This window comes from Lepisma saccharinum, chromosome 1, assembly GCF_977018435.1.
Source record: "Lepisma saccharinum chromosome 1, izLepSacc3.1, whole genome shotgun sequence".
In the NCBI taxonomy this organism is placed as follows: domain Eukaryota; kingdom Metazoa; phylum Arthropoda; class Insecta; order Zygentoma; family Lepismatidae; genus Lepisma; species Lepisma saccharinum.
Genome location: NC_139229.1, coordinates 139,318,274 through 139,340,494, shown reverse-complemented (window position 1 = coordinate 139,340,494; position 22,221 = coordinate 139,318,274).

The window sequence follows — 22,221 nt, the reverse complement described above, 5'->3', positions numbered from 1 at the left end:
ATTAACTCTCGAAGGGGTACAGTGGTTAAAAGTACATTTCTTCTTATTTTCTGGTGACAATGGTTTCTGTAACAAAGCTACCTTCATTCATTTGTTGGAACTTGAAAGGACAAATTATGTGGACTGTTCCTTTCAATTATAGGAAATGTTTCTATTTGTGCTTGAAAGTGTTTTCAATTTCTTTTCAAACATACAACTATTCACAAGAAAAAAATATTTCAAAGCTTCCTGCAATCCTTTGGCTGACATCCTATAGATGCGGATGAAAATCTGCTTGGATGTCTTTGTGCTGCTGGCATGAGAACCGAGACATTCGTGAATGGCTTTTCTGAAAGATCTCTGGTGGTGATTGATGTGTGTATCAAAAGGAAGGAATTGTACTTTACAATTAAGGTGCTGACATTTATCATAGATGAGCTTGACATACATGGTGAACCATTCTTTCGGTAGCTCTGATAAGAGTCCTGGTCGTGCCTGCATTTTTTTCTTAAAATTTTACTTGGTGAACCATCGTCTATCTGAAATGAAATTTCATCCTAACTTGGCTAGCAAAAGTTAATTCTGTCACCATTTCCCGCCCCCTGATACTTTATCAGTTAGCCTTGTTTACACAGCCACCCTTCAGTCTTAATGGTTGTGGAAGGCACCATTGAAGCTGAAGGGCTCTTATTTGGTTGTGAACAACTAAACGTAACATATTCATGTGGTCTACTGAGAGGAAATGAAGGTTCTTGAGTATATGTACTTGAAATTTAATTTGCATGAGGTGAATTGGTCACACAATGAATGCTGTATTCAACAAAAACCCAATGCCACAGAAACAGCACAACAATCACCCATGTTGATATCCCAAGAAAGCCAATTATCACCCATGTTGTTTTATGTTATACATTTTACCTCAAACAGGAAGTTCCATGGTTCCGAAAACTTTTCCATCTGTTCATAAAATGTGCCACTACTATATTCTGAAAAATAATTTTTCTTGTATGTATGCATTGCTTGCATTGTAGAATTATTTCTCTTGTAGTCTACGGTCATTACAAGCATAAAAACACAGTTTTTCATTGTGACGTTTCAGCAGATCATATGCTCCCTTAATCAGACTTTTATTTTTATTTTTATTTACATTTATTCAAAAATAAATGTCTGATGAAAGGAGCATTCGTGTAACCGGTTCAGTTATTGCAGGATTCACCAAATCAAAACTTATGAGCAATTAAGCTAAGCCTGCTGTACCTTTTTTTCATTGTAGGTCAATATTTTAAAAAGTAATACAGCAGAGCCACTCTTCGTTACACACACAACTAAACCTTGCTATTGACTGCCATGCTGGGGGCATATTTAAATATATTTTACAGAAAAAAATAACTTACATTAGTGTGCAGAAGGTACCAATCACACTGCCAACCTCAACTTTCATTAGAGCAGTTATACTCTCAAGTAAAATTACAGATATTTTTACCAATCCAATATATCTATAAATAGTCTGTAATTTGCTGCAAAATTCTGCAATAATATTATTTTTGTGAACCTATATAAATTAATAGTCCTCCTCCGTGCCATCTAAGGCACCTTGCAGCTGGATGGTGGTGCAGTGGATGGCAGCTGCGGGACGGTATGGGTTCGATCCCAAGCTCAGTCTGCAGGAATTTTCGGACGGTGGCAATCCACCATCATGAGGAAATTGGGGAGCTCCGAATGAGTAAGCGTAATCCGGTCGCAAAGACCTACTGCAACAGCTGGGGATACGTCAGGCTGACCCCCCAACTATTCCAATCCTCATTGAAGATCTCCACACTTAGTGGTGATGAAGGAAAGCATAGGAGGGAGGCCGGTAGGTAAGCCAAGGCCCTTCATGGGCTGTTACGCACACGATTATTATTTTTATATAAATTAATAAATCCTACTTTTCTATAATAGTACTTTATTTGTATCCACAAATATTTCATATGGAGAGACACACACTTTGCAGAGAGGAAAACAATTACAATTATTAGAAATATTTATGCATATGGGTTGATCTGTGAATGACCAAACTGCACCATACACAATAGTATATTTAGAGAATAGATTAGTTTGAATTCATTGCATGGGTTTAGCAATTCCACTGTTGTCAAAACAACATTCGTAGTTATTCATTGACAAACAAAAAAATGTTAAAGCACAACACACTTGAAAAATTTTGTTTGTTATATCACCTGGTTTAGTACTGACAAATTGGGCAGGTATTGTTGATATCAGGATACTATATTTTCTGTGAACAAACAAACCTATACAATCACCTGCTCGACTTGTTTTCTGAAATTTGCCAGTTTCCTAGTGTATTGCAGATAGAAAGCGATATATACATGACATTTGACCACTTGTCTACTATTCAGGATGCTGAACAACTCCCATGTGCACTCAACACAGGGAAACCGCGATTAAAATAGTTAACTTGCTGGGACCACTATAAAACTGCGCTCTCTTCACTCTCATTGAAAGTCTTCAGGAGAATTTGCTTTTTGACACTTGAAATACGTTGCAAGTTCCTGTAATCTGACATCACAGTGTCAATATGTTCCAGGGTCATGTCTGTCTGCCATGCAGTATATTCAAATCCTGAAAAATAAAGAGTATAAATAGTACATTTATCACAAAGAGAAAAATGGAAAAAAATATATATGGTTGGGGTGGACCAATGTGATATGCTCACGTTGGCTGCTACTATTGCTTAACCGTTAGGGCTGTCCCATTCGTAACAAACTGTGATTATAAAAATATATATCGTACACATGAATGGAAAAAAGTTTAACATGCACTGTGTCATGCATTTGGCTCTGACTATGGGATGTGCATAGGTTTGGGTCTCCTGGGGGAAGCATAACAAATTTTCCCGAGATTTCAGCTGTGTATGGAACCCATGGCCACCAACCATCGTGAGGAAATTGGGAGCTAAGAAAGAGTAGCGTAACCTGGTCATGGAAACCCAAGACAATGATCAGGGGTTCGTCACAACCCGTCATGCCATGGGAAAAAGAAACTTTCCCACTTATCTCTGGATTTTTCATTTTTGTTTACACAGGATTATTTAAAAAAAAAAAGAAACTCACACACCAGCTTGATGATAGCAGCATGTGAAATGCTAGCATGGTTTTACAGCAATAATGTCCTATGAATAGTATTCTGGTTTCGTTAGCAAAAAAAGTCATTTCACTCAATACATTACAGAGGTAAGGAAATTCTAAATCTAATGAAGTACATTTCAATATGATGAAAATAACAACTTAGTTTGTTACATTTATTGTTATTTTTCCCTACAAAATTCATACATGCTTTTCGTAGTTTGGATTTCATACATTTATAACGGATATTAGAAACTATTACTAGTATATGTAGAAATACTGTATGTCTGAAAACACTCCCGTCAATGGTTGCATGGATCCCTATGGTGCTCCACTGAAATGTGAGCTTTATAACAAGTCAACAATGGATATATTTCACATAATGGCTGAACAGACTTTCTGCACTCTTCCACGAAGGTACGCTGGGAGTCAAAGTGATTAGTGTTGCCAAACTACAGAAGCATGTGAAAATAAACAAGTGGATCACTACCGTAATCCCCACAACTGTGTTAAAAAATTGATTTTTTCAAAGATTTACTGGAACATTTATGGCATTTAGTGTGTCATTATGTACTAGAACAACAATTGTGGTCTTCTAAATCCATTAAACTTGACATTATAAAATATATATATATATATATATCAAATATTGGCATATTGGTTCTGTTTAACTGCGGTTACATGCTCAGTAAATACAAATTGGATGATATTGTTAAGGCAAGGGGAATTTATGTGTGCATCAAGTTCATATGAACATAAAATCTTAAGATTGAATATAACTTAAGGACCTCAAAAGGGAAGTTACTTCCACAGAGCCATTTTCTAAATACTTTCTAAAATAATGTCATGCATTTCATCTCCGATATTGTAAATCAGCAAGAAATTTGTTATTTAGAAGCAGATTTTTTTAGCAGAAAGTATTGTGAGTATTGTCAGTTATAAACACAGCAAATCTCAATCAGTGGTTATTCACTAACTTGTTATGTAGCTACATTAACCATCCAACTTTCATGTTAGTTCAGTCTCATAGTCATAGAAGAGAGGAGTTATCGGTATCTTCCAGTCAACCATGTTCTTAACTGCTTAGAATAAGTTCAGACATTGACGTTACCTTATCTCTTGTTTATTTTGTTTCAGTTTTTATAGTCTAGTGAATACTGGTTTTAGTGATGATGACATGGAAGGTTTTGTTAATACAAGGTATATGTGTCAGACACAGAGGAATAAGTTGACGTTCCAATGTTTTGTTTGCTACATATTTTTAAAAATGCAGATTATATTAGTACTTACATTACTGATGTGTACTATATCTTTGTGTATATATTAATTTTGTTGGCCTCTGCCATTGTCAGTATTGGATCAATGGTTATAAATAGGTGGAACACCTCTAAATGTAAATTTTACCACATATCAATGAAAAATAGAATGCCTACATTTGCTTCCATGTGTGGTAAATAAGTTTTTTCTAATTTTTTTTTTGCAAAAATAACATTTCATAAATTTTGGAAATCATGAATAAATGTGCTAAAAAAGACACTCACCCTCTCCACTGTATTCTGCCCTTCTTGGGAGAAAGTCTTGCTTGATGCAATTCCTGACTCTGGCCTGGGAAATGGTAATTCTGCAATCTCTTGCCACTGCCAACTAGTAGCTGCCTGTTGCAAAAAAGCAAATATAAACATCACTAAACATGCTAAAAATGTTTGAATTTAGTTCTACATTATCAGTACTCAGTAGTAAGTGTGTATACATTTGCATTTTATATCCATTCCATTATTTCAAAATTTCTCTATACATTTTGTAACACTGATCAACACAAAACGTGTTCTTGTAGTTAAACATAATTCAGATTAGCTGCTAGTGTTCTATTTCTCAATTATGACCTTTAAGATGCTTCTGTATTTTCAATTTAATTTTTTTGCGCCGCTTTTCTATCATATGGATCAATCGCGACAATAACTGCGAACTTATGACATATATATGATGAGACAATCATATATTAACGCCTTACCCCATGAGCATTAAAGTGCTTTTATATTATTTTTTACACAAGAAAAGGGCAAAGGTAATATTTTCCGTGGATATAGCACCGTGTCATGAAGGCAACTTAGAAGAACATTGGAAAAACCTATTGTATTTTTTTAAATATATTTTTATTTACACCTTGTACTACTGCAATACAATATACATTGACAAATATGTCTTCAACAAAGTCAAGCATGCGTACGCGGAAACCAATATTTCCTTAAGAAATCGAAAAAAATGCATTGACTAACAACGGCATATTTACATCGCTGATTACTGTTATTTTAATGTGCAAGTTTATAATAATAATAATACAAATTGTAACATACTCACCCTAAGATGGCCCGGAATGTAAGTATTCTCTTGCATCTCACATTATCCTTGTCTGAAGTACCAAAAGCAAACACATATACATCCATCTTCGACAATTATGGCAAACGACTCGACCGAACGAGTGATCTCGGTTGGGTATGAGCTGCCGAGTGCTAGCGAACGGAACGACTCGAGAGCCAGCGAACGAGTGAGTTTCAATAATACGGTATATTCGATGTCGTTTGTCTTGCAACCGACTTCAGCCACCAACTCGTCAGCTAGCTACCGTAACGAGTTTCAATAATAAGCTCCCTGAAACGAGTGTTCCTACCAAACCCTCATCAGATCACTGGCTACTTGATTGGTTGATGAAAGATAAAGCAGAGCGAAACCAGAAAGAAAAGGAGGATGAAGACCGTAGACAGAAGGAAAGGATAGATGAGGAGAAACAGCGTAAGAAAGAGATGGCTCAGATAGAGAAAGTTCGAAAGAAGGAGATGATGGAGTTTAAGCTCATAGTTGAGTCTATAGAAGAAAAGAGAAGGAAAGAGAAAGAGAATGAAGAAGAAAAGAGAAGGAAAGAGAAACAGGAGGAAGAGGAAAGATGAAAGAAGGAAAAAGAAAAGAGAAGGGAAGAGAAAGAGGAGGAAGAGGATAGGAGAAAGAAGGAAAAAGAGGAGGAAGAAGAGAATAGAAGGAAATGGAAACAGGAGGAAGAGGAAAGGAAAAAGAAGAGGAAGAAGGAAAGAGAAAGAGGATGAAGAGGAAAGGAGAAAGAAGGAAAAATAAGAGGAAGAAGTTAAGAGAAGGAGAGAGAAAGAGAAAAGAAGACTTAGATATTTTCCGTGTATTGATTGAAAACCAGGAAGAAAGGAGGATACAGGAAGATATAAAACTAAGGTCAGAGTTACAGGCTCTATTCTCTCAACATAAACTTGAACAGATAGAGAGCATCAGAGGAGAGATAGAAAAACTTAGTATTAAAGTCACTGAAAAGGTGGACGAAAGGGTAAAGGAAATTGTGGAAGAGCAGCTAGAGTTCTTAACAGTTCGGCAAGGACGGATAGAGAAGGAACAGGAGCAATTGAAGAAGAATATGGAAACCTGTCTTGAAATTGTCCAGTCTGGAAGAGAATCTGAATGTGAACCTCCAGAGAGAGTTCAAGAATTAAAGAGTTCTGTAGAGTCTATTAATGTAGCACTAAAAACCTTTGGTGAACGAACAGAACTCATAGAAAATATAGTACAAGGACAGAAAGTTGAAATAAAGGAAGCTGGAGAAAGGTTAATTTTCTCCATGAGAAGGCTAAAAAGATGGAAGTATCTCTTCGCCAAGAAATTCAGGAACAGACAGTTACAATTATAAGTAGGGTCAGTGAACTGCAGGAAAAGATCCATAATTTACAGATTCGACCAGAAACCTCTTCCGATATAGTGCCTGATCCAATCCGAGGACTGAACCCAGAAGCTACTGCCTATGAACCTCTCGTTGTACTTCCAAACCCATTCTTCCCCGGTAATACCACAACTTCTGAAAATGCAAGAGGCCTAGAGAAAAGGATAGTAATGACGGTTTTTCTCCTCGACGCAGAACAGAGTTTAAGATGCTCAGAATGGCAGATATCGCTAACATTCCGAAGTTTAAAGGCGATATCGAAGCTCAGTCTGCCGAAAGATATCTGCGTGAATTAAATGTCAGTTTCGACTTAATGCAAGTGCCTGAGCACTATAGATTGGAATTATTACCTCGGGTTTTCACCGGCAAGGCTGAGCATTGGTTAGCTGGTAATATGGACAACTTTGTGAATTATACTGATTTCTGCGCACGCTTTAACACATTGACTGCCGTGTGTATGATATGTCATACACATGGCTTCTTGCTTCTGGGCCACGTGTATGCTACTCCATACACAAACAAGAACCTGATTCTTGGCCACGTGTATGGAAACGCATACACAGTTCAAGCAAAACTATATGACTGTTAAATAGCCGTGGCGTACAGCTAAGATGGGGCAGTAATAATTTTAATTTCTGTAATGTCTTACAAGAGTAAAAAAATCTTCAAAACTTTATTTACGCTTACGTATTCTTTTCACTAGTACAAATGTATTGACAACTAAAAAAGAAGGGTAAATGTGTAAATACATTCTTTTCTGGTTGGAATTCACAGCAAACGATTATACATTATGGAATACATTGCTAGTACATCATAATTCTTACAAAACGATTCGTTATATAATATTTTTTTGTAAACTTGTTCCTTGTAGATATATAGATAGATATAAGAATTACATATTTTATACTGAACACTTTGGAAGTTCAATGATTTTTGTTGAAACACTCCCGGCACATAAAAGGATTTTTGGGACATTTGTCAAATACTGTCTTCACCCACCTGGCAAACTTCCTCCCTGTCGAGTCAGAATTTCCACTTCTGCCATAGATTTTGAAGCAATGTTCACAGCGTCCTTGCTTCTTTCTTCCATTATCCCCTACTTTGTTTATGAAGTGATGAGTTTGAGTTTTTCTGTCTTGTTGCACAGGTAAAGTGAGTTTGCTGTCCAGGAGGTAATTGTTCAGAAATAATATTTAGGATTACAAGTTTCCTGAATTCATTTATGTGTATGTTACTGGACTGGATGCAGTCACTGTAGAGAATGTAGGCATTCACGAGAGCCGTTCCCCATATAAATTCAATAATAACTTTCTTGTACCATTTTGTAGTCTTTCCCAGAGCATTCCCATATGAAGCGAATTGATCACTTACGTCAATGAAGGACTTGCTAGTAGTGTAATCAATAATTGCGGTAGGCTTTCTAATTTCTGAACCACGTCTTTCTGTTACAGTTACCTCTTCAGCAGAGTGAGCTGTAGAGAGGACTAACACATCTCTCTTATCTTTCCACTTCAGAATAGTCACACCTTCCTGAGTTTCCATTCCTACAATATCACCTTTCCTCAATTTATCTTGAACAACATCTGCTGGCAAATATTTACGGTTAGACCTAATTGTACCGATCAGATGGGTATTATTGTCAATGGCAAGGTAAGCAAGAGGAACGCTGGTGTAATAATTATCTGTGTAAAGACGCCGGCCTTCACAGAGAAGATCTCTTACAAGCTGTAACACAACAGTTTCAGGAACTGACATGTTACCGGCCGTTTATTTTTCCAACATAAAGAATAATGTTCCATGTATATCCCCTGCTGGCACACAACTTGAAAACTTTCACTCCGTATTTATTCTTTTTGGAAGGGATGTACTGCCGAAATGAAAGTCTTCCCCGCCATGGTATCATACTTTCGTCGACACAATTTTTTTCCCCTGGTGTGTATATTTCTTGGAATTGTGAAATGAGTTTGTTGGTGATGTTCGTAATTCTATGTAATCTATCATTAGGGACAGCACGTGAATTGTCTGCAAAATGCCACATTCGTAGAAGCAGTTCAAATCTGTTTCTACTCATTATATACTTCGGGGAAAAGGAAAATCAAACAAAGCACTAGTGCTCCAGTACTCTGATAATTTTGGTACTTTGATCACCACAAAATTTTAAAACAGCGTGATATTCGGAAAGAACAAGACAAAATGTGGTAACACAAAGCGAATAATTACGTGTATGAAATCATATACACGTGGCGTACAACGTCAAATTGAAAACCTACGCCGCGTGTATAGAAATGCATACACACCACAAAAACGTCAACAATGGGCTTAATTTCAATTGTATTGAGATATTATGCATACGCATTTCATTCACAGTCGGTCAGTAACAAGAAAATCGGATTGGCCCAGAAGAGATACATTTTCAGTTACACGGTGGCAGTCAATGTGTTGGATGAATTTGCATCAGAAAAGGCGAAACAAAGACAACTAGCGGCTGTGAGGAACCGAAGGTATTCTCACCTGGTCCACGACAACTAGAGAGTTTTGCCTGGAGAGTGTACGCAGCGTACAGAAACCTAGCTGACAATTTTAACGAGAGTGAAGTTCTAAATTTGATCATTGGACAGTTGCTGTACCGCATTCGGAATCTTTGTCTGGCGCACGCTCCACGAAGTGTGGATGAATTGACACATTTCTTAAAGGACTTCGATATTTATGATGACCCTGATGCCTGGAAGAATAAAGAAGACTCTAAGAATAAAGAGGCTGCAGGCAATAAAGGTTTGAAGATCCGGAATATCCAGACGGATTCAGAGAGTCGAGGAGGAAATTTCTCACGACCTCGAAGATTCAACAGAGGATTAGGCAGGAGAGGTTTCAACCAAGATCAAAACCAAAGACAGCGAAATTTCTACAGGCCTCGTCCAGAACAAGAGCGGAATTCTCCAGACAGATGGCATTACGAAGAACGACGTAGCCGTAGTCCACCTAGACAGTACTCTCCACCACGTAGAGATGACATATGTGGTTCCTTCTCACCAAGACATGACGTTGCCTCAGAGCAGGAAGAAGCTGTGGAGACTACTAGAGAGTTTCTGCACAACCAGCGATCCCAATCATGTCAAACAAACGTCGACCATTTCTAAGTGCCTCCTCTTCGTTTAGGCAAGTGAACTCGACGGGACGTAAATTACAAGGATAATATGTAAATTCTTTTTGTTGACCAAAAATGTATCTTCAGGCAGTCAAGTGCAAAAGGTTCCGAATGTAAAACTGGTATATTTTCCGGAAGCCTTAAGAAGATAGTGCTAGGTGGTAGACAAGTAGAACGTGATAATATTAGTGACATGAATTTTAGCACCAAAGTATCCTTTTAAGAAGGTTTTGGTTCTGACTTCCTCTAGCGAATGTTTTTTTCTAAAAACTGCACCAGGCAGAAATAAGTATTGAGAAGAATGCAGTTGATGCGTTGTTTGTTAGCACTCCTGATCAAATGAAGGAGGATTTTCCAGATATATATTTAGTGCGGTACATCCGAAAGGTCCAGAATGAGGATAGAATCGGGATGTATAAATCCGTAGACCTCTGAAAGAAGGTCCATATAGTAAATATTTGGATTGATTCCTATAAGCAGGAGTTATTATATTGCTGGTGTGGAATTTAAAGGCATTATTCTAGAAGCACAGAAGCATGATGAGCATTGAGTTGAAGTGCTATAGGAAAGTACTGATTCAGTTCACCACTTATCGAACCCTATACCGTTTTCTACAAAGTCTTTCTGGAGAAGAAACTAGATATATGGAAGCCTGCTGTTCTATTAAACCATCATGGAATAAATCATTGCCTGAATTCACTGTTTATTGGTTGTTTAACTACCATCGATTACATTCTGTTTTTGATACTGTAAACTACGTTCTTTCTGAGCTGTTGTCAAATGAAGAGAAGCCAAGATTGAGTCATTCAATTGTGCAGATAAACTCTATATTTTAATGTTCTTTATGTACTCAATTTTTTTTCAGAACTTGTAAATTACAATTTCTTCAAAAATTTTCCCCGGACGAGGGGAAATTGTAACGAACCTGAGAGTTTAAGATTTTATATTTATAAGAAGTTAAGATTTTTAAAATGTTTTTACTTCAAATAATGTGCAAGTTGTCACAGATAATTATAGTTAGACTGATACAGTTGTAGTTGGAACTTTTATACAGGGTGTCATTTTAATGGCGCCCACGGACCACAGATTCGTATAGAGGACATCAAAACAAACAACTTTTCTCTGTAACATTTTTCTCGTTGGTGCGTGGATTCGACGCTACAGCCGTTCAAAAAGACCGTTTTGCCGCCTGGATGCTGGCAACCCAACACAACATTTAATCGTATCTGTGACGTTATTTCCTGCGGCGAAACAGCGCACGTCAGGGTTGCAAGTAACACGCAAATTTTGTGAAAAATGACAAACTACCAACCACATGATTAAGTGTAAAACGAAGCGAGAAACGCGTCCAGTAGACAGAACATCATAGCCTACCAGCCAGAAGATCAGCAGTCATATCCGGGGAAGGGAGAAGTGAACAAACGATATGAGAATGGTTAAAAAACGTATTCAAAATGAAGTGTCAATATCGGATTTTGTCTCAGCCTACATGCCAAATATCAACAACAATAAATTTTATTGGACTTACAGCTTACATGTGGCTGTTTACGCCCAGCTACATGTCAAATATTTGCAAATCTCGTTTCAAGGTTGATATCTTCAGGTTTGTGTCCAGATGCCTTGTGGTACTTTTGTGCTGATAACGGAAGTATTCGAGGTTCACGTTGTTACATTACTGCTAAAACACGTACAACCACAGTAGCAATGTAATTATGAATCAGTAGCAAATATACTGTCCTGTTCACAGTTGCAAACTAATACATGTGTATCCGGTGCATAGATAATCACAGTCGTAGGAGAGCTTGTATTACTACTACTTATATCCCTGTATTTTCAACCATTTTTGCGCCATTTGCCTCATAATTCCCTGAATATACATTATATTAACCTATGTGTTGCTTACCTTTGGAATTTTGAGTTCTTTCATTTCTATTTTGTTATTTGTTCAGTGTGTCACAGACAACTAGTATCAGAAGTACGAAGTGGATAAGACTAAATTGTAGATGCCAACTTGGTAACTAGATTTGCAAATATTTGACATGTAAACTGAGACAAAATTCGATATGACCACTTCCACTTGAATTCTATTTTCTTTCTACCATTTTTCGTATCGTTTGTTTACTTCCTGTTACGTTCCAGATCGCATTTTCTCGTTTTGTTTTACGGTACATAATGTGGCTGATTGTAGCTATGTCATTTTTCACAGAATATGTGTGTTCCTGGCAACCCTGGGACGCATCGCTTCACGACGGGATATGACGTCACAAATGCAATTAAACGTTGTGTGTGGTTGCCAGCATTCAGGCGGCAAAATGGGCTTTTTTGAACGACTGTAGCACCGAAACGATGCACCAACGAGAAAAATGTTACTAAAAAAAACTTGTTTGTTTTGATGTCCTCTACACGTTTCCGTGGTCCGTGGGCGCCATTAAAATGACACCCTGTATATGTTTATAAATACGTCAAAATCTGTTCGTGTTGACGTCACTTTCTAATCTCAGCCGAGGAAGTGAACTAACCTGAATGTTTCTCACCTGACGACAGACTGAGTTTGAAAAACAATTGAAGGTGAAGTATAATAAGAACTTGGAAACGGAGAGAATTGAAAAAAAGATTTTGGTTTTCGAGTTTTCTTCTTGCCGATAAGTTGAAAGTAAGCAAATAATTATGTTCTTTGACTTTCGCTATATGTGAGGGAATTGCCAACGTTAGTATTGAATGTTCTAGTGTTTTACTGGTAAGAGATTAAGAAATATACGCGATTATAAAACTGCGTTTTAACTTTGAAAACAGTGTTGTGTTTCTTTTCTACCCAGCAAGCCCTGATGATTTGAAGATTCTTATGTTCCCGACTAAAGGAGTAGTGGACTAACTTTGGTATGCCTGGTGTCCAACTGGAGGACGTTGCAATATTGAGGTGACAGCTAAAAAAAAAAGTCACCGGCTACTGACAATATTTCCTACTGTTGGACAAATATAGAGGTGTGGAGAAAGTGCATGTTCAGGTTAAATACATTAATTACAAATTTTTCTTGTTTGTTTGGACATAAATTATATTAACTGGGGGATGCATTACACAAATTTTCTCAAGTGGAGGATAGCATCCCCTGTGTCCCTCCACTTCGAACACTGAGCCAATATATCACAAGTAGCTACTTACTTCCTAGCTCTCTTTGATAGTCAGATTATGGGGAGGGAAATAACAACTTAAATGCACCTAAACGTAACAATAAAAATAATCGATTAAAGTAAAGTGTAACTATCGATCGCATCACCCCCAACATTTAAAATTAAGCGAGATGTCAAAAATTAACAGTGAACTGTCAATTATTACAAGAGTAATTTTCAGTTATTACAAGAGTAATTGCCAATCATTACAAGAGTAATTGCCAATCGCCCTCCCTTGGAGTCTAAACAGGGACGTAGCTAGGTCCATCAGTTCGGGGGGGCCCAAAACTTAAGATTTTTTCTATCAAACCATTAAAAACTAACAAACTATTAATATACCATATAGGCCTACATATATGTACAGTATGTGTGTGTGCTTTATTTATATATATATATATATATATATATATATATTGTTGAAAGAGAACATTATATTCTCCTGTAGCCCCCTAAAATTTACGAATATAGACTCGCGAAATCCACGGCCATTATTCGGGAATCTAAATGCACAATGAACGCATTAACTTAATGGCATCTAGACAGTCTTTAAAAATCCATGTATTTTCTCTTATGTCAGATTTGAGATACCAAGAACAATGGCATTAGTCGTTACTCCTTAGATTTGTAAATTTGCTTGAAGAAAATTGAGAAGTAGAGAAAACTCTCTTCCGTGAGTTTAGATATAAAAGGGTGCTGGAATCAGGTGTACAATTATGACAACGGTGCGAAAATGAAATGTTTGTGTAATGAGTTCAAGATAGGCATCCCATACATATTGTTTATACCAGAATCGAATCCGGCGGCCTTTATTGCAAGGCGACACCCTTAACCACTATTCTATGGGACATGCATGAGTCTTTTGTGGCGTCGTACTGTACACATTGGAGAATGATGACGATATATACGAAATTTTATGCTCACATCTAGTTTCTTAAAAGTAATCTTCTTTGCGCGTGCAAAACTGAATATATGATGGCAATAGAAACATCAAAATTCTCGCTCGCTCAAATTATTGCGCTCTAGTCTTTCAAGGTTCGATCCCTGGTAGGAACTCCAAAATTTCTGTGATGGCCTAACATCGTGAGGACAATTGAGAAGTTACTTGAAATCGATATGTAAGGGAATTCCACTCTCAAAGCTAGATGGGACTCGATGTGATGACCACGCGTCACCGAATGGAAAAACACTTCGGAGGCTTTGTCCTTCAAAATTAATTTTACTGAATAACTGTACTTTTCTTTAGAGGACCTAAACATGGCTTTTTTGAACAGTACAATGTTGTTTTCTTTCACCCTACTTTTATAGTTTTTAATTCAAAGGATTCCACTCCCGAAGCATGAGCATGACGCACTACGAAACCAGAGGTCCAAGGTTAGGACCTTGGACAGGTGTGGATGCATCATGTCTCGCATCGCTATTCCTTCGGATCATCATTCAGTCTCATCGTCGCATTTAACACAAGAGGTAGAAAAGCGGCGTAAAATAACGAAATAGAAATTGTTGATTGACTTGGTTCATTTTGCTTCACTTTTCTGGCACTTTTTGGCTAATCGTGAAGATGAGAATGAGTTAAGATTAACTTGATGAAAGGACCATCACAAAGAAGACACATGTGGCTGCTGTTTAGGCATAATATCATGAAATACGGAGAGCCAAAATACCTCGTTTCCTTCCTTAATTGAAATGTGACTTATTCTTCATCACATGTGAGATCAACCGCCCTGGGAGTCAAACGCAGTCTCCTGTGTGGTAGTCGGACACCAATTTAGAAAGTTAATGTGTTGGGCATTTGGTTGATCAGTCGATCCTACTTCACCTTTTTCGAGAGGAAAACAAGCTGGCAGCTTCACACTCGAAATTTCACTTCGCCTACCCCCGTGGCGGAGTGGTTAGCACATTGTGCTACGATGCCAGGTGTGCCGGGTTCGAATTCCGGACTGAGCATGGGTGTTTGTTGTGTCCATTGATGAATTTAATCATATCATCACTCATCCCCATCTTCGCAATTAGCCAAATGTGGCAGAAGAGCGAAGTAAAATGAGCCAAATCAATCGAAATTTCACTCGCAATGCATGAAAATGAGATCTCAAGCACTCCGTAATCCTACCGGAATCTCACGTTTACAGAAGCTAACTACGAAACAACTGCTTGGATCAAACTGTTCTTCGAACTAGCTGACAGTCATCAATTGTCGACCAATCAACACAGTAGGGCAAAAAGAAGCAGATGTTTCTTGAAAATGAGTGGACAGTTACCAAGGAAGGATATAAAGTCCATTACAAAGGCTTATTATGGCCTTTCCCTTCATTGCAGGTTATGAGCACAAGGGTTGAGTGTGGGAACCTGAAGGAACCGCGACATCTTTGTCATTCATCTCCCGCCAGAAAAGGGACAAACAGTAGAACTTTGTCTCTTGCAATTTGAAAAGCATATGTCCATGGTGAACCATAAAGTAATTAACCCAGAAAGTCCTAGCTACCTGCAGTGCATTTCGGCGCGGCCGATAACCAGAGCCAGATGAAGAGAAGATTTTGTGGGAAGGGGTGACCTGGTGTGCATGAAGCGAAAGCGTGTTTTCAAAAGGTCCCCGACTTCCCACAAAGGGACGACCCATAAAATCACTGCGTTTCCTACCAATGCATCCGTTTGTGTTCAACCAAAGTGTATGTCACCGTAGGATCCGAGCGCTTCGAGTTCTGTCGGTTGCGGGACTTCTTGAGTCTTTTGTCAACATGGTGCCAATCAGAGTTTCTTTCTGCCAAGGTCGTTGCACCTATGAATCGGCTCTTCAGCTTGAGTGGCAAAAGAAATGTTGTACGGAGGAAAGTTGCACCGGAAAAATTACCTTCTTAAATACGATGAAACCTGTAAAACATCCACAGATATTTATTCGGGGGTGGTCCCTTTGACAAAACATCAATATTCTCAAAATTCTTCGAACGGACTGTGTAAAACATTGCAATACTCCAAAAACTGAACCTGCTCTGCAACACAAGGAAAATGCCTCATTTAGCAATCAATGTGCCTTTGTTAAGTTGGTAAGTTCAGTATGTCACTACATTTTAAATAATGCTGATGGAAAAAATTAATAAAGTTTGTTAAATGACGACGACTCCTTACCACAAGAATATAATTATTCTTTACGGATATCCCCTATAACGGTTGGGGGTTCGACGTGCTGACCCCACGTCACCCCATTACTGGTTAAAGATCTCCACACCTCTAAAATTTTAGGTAGGATTGTGGGAAGGACTGGCAGTCGGCAGATAGACCAAGGCCCTTCCAGGGCTGTCGAACCACGGGTTATTTATTATATATTTATAGATGCTTAAATATATGTGCAACCTCACATGTCTTTCCAGTGACTTATTGCAAGGGTTTGTTATTGTACTTGACTCAACAAAATAAGCTTACTGTGTGAGGCAGATTCATACGAACCAAAAATACCCAAAATAATAACAATAATATTAATAATTTACTTCAAAATTACAAAACTGTATTTACTTGTTCTTGTTTAAATTTTCGATTCTTCAAAAAGTTTGTTAAGGAGTTGAGTTGAGTTTGTGTTTTTAGTCCAATTTATGCACAGTAAGGCTAATCGGGACTGGACCTACAGTTTAAAGTAAGATCCGGACCACTGTGTACCTCCACCCATGTATCGAACCCGGGACCCCCCGATTACAAGGCAACAACGCTATCACTGCGCAATCGGGGAGGCATCGTTTGTTAAGGAGGATTCTCAAAATCTGTCTTCACGATATCGAGAAAAATATGCGACTCGAGAAATCGTACAGTTTGTGAAGATAATTACTTTTAACACGTTGCGTGTTTTAGACTGTTTCAATAGTAGAATAGATATTTGGTGCGAATAATACTACTTACCCGGAGATATGAGGCATCCTGCCACCATTATACTTATTTAGCGTGTATGGCGCTCTGATTCGGGACCAGTTGTTAACTGTTTGCGTATATGTGGTTTACCGCTGCACAAGCGGTCGTTCTTCAATCTACTCAAGCTCAAAACTTTGTTTCGACGCAACGGCAACACTCAACGCCCAACCCTGCCTGTTGTTGACCTGCGACTGCTAGGGGTGGAAAGACCGCTCCCTCAAAATTTCGAAAAACAACGAAGTTCTAGGTTCCTACACTGACATCCACTATAGCTAGAACCAGGAAAACGAGAAAGAAATGTGGTTTTGGGTTCGTGTCACTCAAATTAAGAACAGTGTTTCTAACTGAAAGAAAAAAATTACTGAAAAACTATTTTGCAATATTTGTCATGAAAGTAAAATTTTCAGCAAATGTAGAACAGTTTGTCGGGGCCACGTGAACGTTTCGGGGGGCCAGTGCCCCCCGTGCCCCCCCCTAACGACGTCCCTGAGTCTAAAATTAAGTGATCGCCCCCTTCCCTTCTGCTCCAAGAAGACTAAAATTAAATTTTGAGATGACTACTTAAAAAGGATCATCACAACCAACAACAGATGAGCATTATTACTCCACTAAACCTAACAGGTGAGTGGCCTGTCCCCTACCTCAACACCACAAAATTTTGCAACCAGTAGGGAGATGTAAGGATCCAGAGGAGGGAATTGCCCTCAATAAAGCCCTACAAATACCACCTTAAAGACTGATGTACTTATTCGAATGGTCACTGGATATAAACATGTTCTCTGTCGCCCACATGTGCGAAGCAAGTCTCCAACAGGTAAAAACTGATACTAGAATAGCTAATGATGTGATGTGTAAATAATATATACACAAAAAATACAGACGATGGGCCAAAAATATCCAGGATTTGAACCTAATACGTATGGTGCTGCAGTTTGTTGCACTAATTACTCCGACACAAGTTGGCATAACCTAGCACTACTTGGGGAAAGCCACTCCAGTGTCCTAACGCGTTGAGTCCCACAGTCCCGCCACTGTCGGTTGGAGGTTTGAGTCCTGGCGAGGGAATGGGTATTCCTTCATCAATTTAATCCAATCAGTGTTGTGCCAAAGGGGGAATGGTGGGTGTTATACTAGAGCTGAGCAGATTCCACTTTCAACCAATACCGATACTGATGCTCTTACTGATTCCCACCGATACCGATACTTCAAAATTAATAATAAAAATTTGTTTTAAATATTGATCAATATTGCTGTATAAGTATGCTTTTCCAATTATATGCATCAATTTACCAAGAAATTTGCTTTAAAATATTCAAGAATTACATCAGAATATTAAAATAGATGTAATGTAATCACAAAATATAGTTTTCGTGCAAAATTGTTGCAAAATGAAAAGAAAGTTTGAATTTTGCATAATTTCCAGGATATCTAGACTCTGCAAAAGTGTCGCGTGGCATTTTTGCAGACCTCTGAAAGACCAATATGTCGGAAAAGTATCGGCTGGTATCGGTAGATGAATTCCAACAGATACTTTCCGATACTGATACCACTGATATTGGTATCGGCTCAGCCCTAGTTATAACCCCTCCCCCCCCCTTTGGCCCATAATTATTTTTTAAAAAAAGGAACGTTAAAGGCAGGAAAAGATGGCAAAATGAGGACTGACTACTAAATTGAATTGTTTTAAGTCCACTTTATGCACAGAAAGGCTAATCGGGACTGAACCTACAGTTTAAAGTGCGATCTGAACCACTGTGCCATGTGCCTCCACCAGGTATTGACAAGGCGACGACATTACCACTGTTGCGTCGGCGAGGCAGTCTGACTACTAAAAAAGAAGTATACATACTCCCCCCCTCGAAAATTCGAGGCATGCCACTGCATCCAATCGTCAGTCATCCTTGTTGCGATTTGACTAAATAAGTAGAAAAGTGGGGAAGTCGTAAACTAAGAAAAACACAATAAAGTAGAAGCGATGGAAAACGATGGATTATGTAGTCAACCTCCATGGCGGAGTGGTCAGCGCAATAATAAACAAGAGGTGTCGTCACCTGGCGAGCGAAGGTGGGCTCTTGCCCACCTTCAAATAGTCTTAACTCTTCCCACCTAGAAAGCCTACAGAAAAAATGTTCATGATGACATGAAAGAAAGCTAGAATTAGGCCTAGAATTATAATGTAGGTGGTCCAAATTTCCCCCCTAGTCCTTTTGTACCTGCAGACCGAATTAAATGACGTCTATACAATCACTTCATAGTACAAAAAATATATATAATTCAAAAGTACCTATTTTCGGCAAAACCAAAAAAGATAATTCTAATTTCGCCACCTAAAAAAACAAAGACATGAGGTAATAATGATTTCTTAATTCTTTTAAATTTCCAGCTTTACTATTGATATTTACAAAAAGTCATCAATTAGTCGAATATAGTGAATTCAGAAGCGGCGATTGGGTGCCAAGACTGAGGGGGATGGGGCCAAGGACAGTTATTTTTTCTTGGTAGACAAGGCTTAGCATTGAGAGGCCATAGTGCAGGTGCGAAAAGTAGCAAAAACTGAGTGAATTCTTACAAAATTTTATACTTGCAGAAAATTAAAAATAAATTTTGCAAACTCAGGAAGAATATAAAGTTGATCATGAGCATTTAGCCTTACAATCAAGTATCACAAATAAATTTCACTCGGTCTTTGGCGCCGGAGAATGCTTCATGAAACCACGTGAAACATTTTTGTACATCACGTCCATTCTTTCGCCATGTCTATCTCAGAGGCATATATTTTCTCAGATTGGACATTTAGCATCATCATCCTCATTGTTGCTGTCGTGCATTGAGTCGTCATACTGTGTTAGGATCATTGCACAGCTTTTTGACTGCTTTCTTTCTCAACTCCTCAGTGCGCCGTCTTCCTTATTCCAGGGGTGCCCTCAGGGTGGGGGTGGGGACGACTGCACCATCAAGATGTATTTATATTTTTCTAAAACATATGGAAATAAGTTTACACCTTTGCACCATGTTGCAAGATATGCGATGGGGTAAGGGGAGCAGAAATCAGAATATACATCCTTAGTAAATAATTTACTTAGCTGATTCTTGGTTACTTTTGCTAGTAAGGTGTACCATCTGAAATACGTTAGATGAAGAAAAGGAAGAAATTGAGGGGAGTGCAGATCAAGTAAAGTGTTCAGTAAAGCTAAAAAAAAAATAGAATTCGTAGTAGACCCGCTGTCGTAATTATATACTTTATGGGGAAATATGACATTATCTAGGGGGGGCGTGGCATTCTCTTTTGGGGGAATGAACATTGGACACCCTTGCCTTATCCCATTGTTTCCGGACTCTCATCTGAAACATAAACGAAAAATATAAGGGGACGAAATTAAGAACATGAAAGGGATTAAACTAGGAATAAAGTAACAAGGAGACTCCACCTTCTGAACAAGTGAACCTGACGGCAAGCAACTCGCACACCCTTCTATTGACCAAGTACCCCAGTACCTTCCTGTACACAGAAGAGTTGGCACCCTTAGCATTCCTAGCAGCAGGACCGAGAAATTGAAGGTGACGAAATTCGGGCTCCCTCCCTTACAAGTGGAATCCTGGGTCTAAAAACATCATGAGTCCCACCCAGTAGCGTAACTAACACACTCTGTGCCCCCGCAACTTTCCGTTGTGCGCCCCTACTCGTTTATAAAAAAAGCTCTTTTCTAAAATATTAATTCACTCCTACATTTAGGTAGATATATACAAATATAACAATACACATTAATTTGAATCAATGTAAAAACTGGTACGGGATGTTAAGACAACAGAGAAACTATAAAAAAAAATACGTATTATAATTAAATTACATATTAACATACACTGTTACTACAAGAATTACGATATTCTTAAATGCCCATTCCCACTACTCTGCTAGTTGGGTTAAGTCCAGTTTTCGAGCCCGGTCGCTTCCGATACTTAACAGCACCAGCCCACTCAATCTCACTCTTGTCATCGTGCTTCTCAAGTAATTTGTGATCAATTTAAGCTTACAAAACGAGAGTTAAATACAGCATATAAACAGTGCTTACGTCAGGAATGTTACTAGCCAGAATTTAGTTTTCTAACGAGAAGAATTCTGCAACTTCGCTGATGTTCGACATGTACATTATTTTGATTTTATCTGACACTTCATTCGGAAAACAAACAATTTCTGTCGCTATAGCGCAAGATACACCTTCATATTTCTCTCAGAAATTAGTAGCGGATTCCACTATCTGTCGGTGTGTTTCGTTAGGGCGGTGTGGCTTAAAAAGATGAAACTTTCTTTGATTTGTTTCATACTCCGAAATCTATTGTTTACTTGATTTACTGGAATATCTAAAGCAGGGTAGAAAAGCATCGTCTACCCTTCGGCGACGTAATCAATGACGAACTATTCAGCTATATATTATTCTAATCTGGTAATTCACTTTGTACTTTTCTAGTGATTAACATTTTCTGTTTGCAGTTGTAGAGGCATAAAACTATAATATGTTTGGTTGAAAATATATTTTAACGCCGAAAGGAAAACTTTTGTGAACTATCGGTCTTTCTTAATTTTTCATTTTTGTTGCGCCCCCGAACCTCTTGCGACCCCCCCCCCATCCCGCACTTCGGAGATTTGCGGGGGTGTTATTTACGCCCCTGGTCCCGCCCTCCTATGTATATAATTTCGGCTATAACTTTCAGAGTAAATTATATCAGATTAATAGATTTCGAATATCTCGTTTTTTACATTTGTGGCCCTTTTCAAAGCACCACCCCAGTGGAGGCCCGGTACTGAAGTTCTCTAAATCCGGGCCTGACTAGATTCGCACATAGAAGTTAAGAGAGAAACAAGAAATAAATGAAGCGAGAGAGAAATAAAGAAGGAAGGAAAGGGACAAAGTAAGAAAAAGAGTGGTAAAAATGGTGATTGAAGAATAGAGAAAGAAAGAGAGAAAGAAATGGAGGAAGAAAGAAATATAGAAAGAGGTAGATAAAAAAGAGAGAAAAGAATGAAATGCAAGCAGAAAGAAAGAGATAGAGAAAGAAAGAATGATCGAAAAAGAAGGAAGGAAGAAGGAGTGCGCGAAAGAAAGACAGAATCTCACCAGCCACGACCACCGAAGTATTTTAGAGCCCTCCTGGAAATATTTCGTCAATTCTCTCGACGCGCT